Raw genomic sequence first — 1,183 nt, 5'->3', positions numbered from 1 at the left:
AAGAACCGTTGAATTGGAAGGATGAAATTAGGAATATGGTTCTTGATTAAACTTGAAAATTCGTGTCACAATGTATACCAAGCTGTCAACGGCGAAAAGCAATCTTGTAAAAGACAACATCGCTTTTCCACACTACTACACTGATGAAATAAAAAGAACCATATTTCTAAAGATTTTTAAAAATTTTACTTTTGGAAAATTTTATACCTACAGTTTAAACTTTAGTATTTATTTACTTAAGCCTTACTATTCCACAAAAAATTATAAAATACATTCATATTCATAATTTTTATCATGGTTAAAATTTTATAAAAAATGACAATTAAAATTTTTTGGAAAGAAGAACTAAATTAGATGCCATCATTGACTATTTACAAAAACAATTCGATGGGTCAAGAATTTGTATATGGTGCTTATGAAAAACTGTTTTCGGAGAAAAATTCCGATTGATGATATTAAGTTTATTTTGTTCCATAGGTTCTTTCTATGTGTACTCGCTTCGGCAGTACATACGTTAAAATTGGAACGAAGCAGAGAAGATTAGCATTGCCCCTTGCTCAAGGATGACACGCAAAATCGTGAAGAGTTCTAAACTTTTTTAATTTTAAAAACCATTGACTTTTATACTTGTATTTAACACTTTTTAACTTCTGCCCATATTCGACATTTTGCATCGATTCATTGTAATGCTTTTTTTTAAACAGTATTTCATTTCAATTCATTAACATTGTACATTCTTGAACTTTTATTTTTTGCACTTTTACATCTTGCTTTTATATTTCATGTGTGTTTTTATAGATTGTTCTATGGTTTTATAGTCTACTTGGTGCAGTATGGCCAAGAATGAGTCTTGCGAAAAACAAACAAACTAGGAATTAAATATTTCAAACAGTTCAAACAAATATGGTAAATATTTTTTTTCTTGGTTGCAAGAATACCAATAACGGCTGTCATCTAGTCCACATTTATTTAGTGAGATCGGAGTAATAATTACCCGAATAATTCACTTATTGTTATTAAGCCCACCCGTCATTTTAAGCCACAAAGTAAAGAAGTAAAGGATAAAAATGGGGGGAATACCCTCCCCCTGTTTAGAGCTATCTTGATAAATTTGGCATACATTTTGAAGCGATGTTTTCTGATAGTATATAATGATATCTTCAGCTTCAATCTTTTCAAAGTC

General features: G+C 29.8%; 1 non-coding gene across 1 annotated transcript; it reads left to right on the top strand.

Moving 5' to 3' along the window:
- Positions 1-490: 490 nt before the first annotated feature.
- Positions 491-598, top strand: LOC129982004 (U6 spliceosomal RNA). Its single transcript, XR_008785409.1, has one exon. It is a non-coding gene; the product is annotated as a U6 spliceosomal RNA (small nuclear RNA).
- Positions 599-1,183: the final 585 nt, after the last annotated feature.

This window comes from Argiope bruennichi, chromosome 8 (genome assembly GCF_947563725.1).
Source record: "Argiope bruennichi chromosome 8, qqArgBrue1.1, whole genome shotgun sequence".
Lineage (NCBI taxonomy): Eukaryota > Metazoa > Arthropoda > Arachnida > Araneae > Araneidae > Argiope > Argiope bruennichi.
Note: the sequence above shows the minus strand (reverse complement) of the source record. Positions and strands in the feature narration are given on the sequence as shown.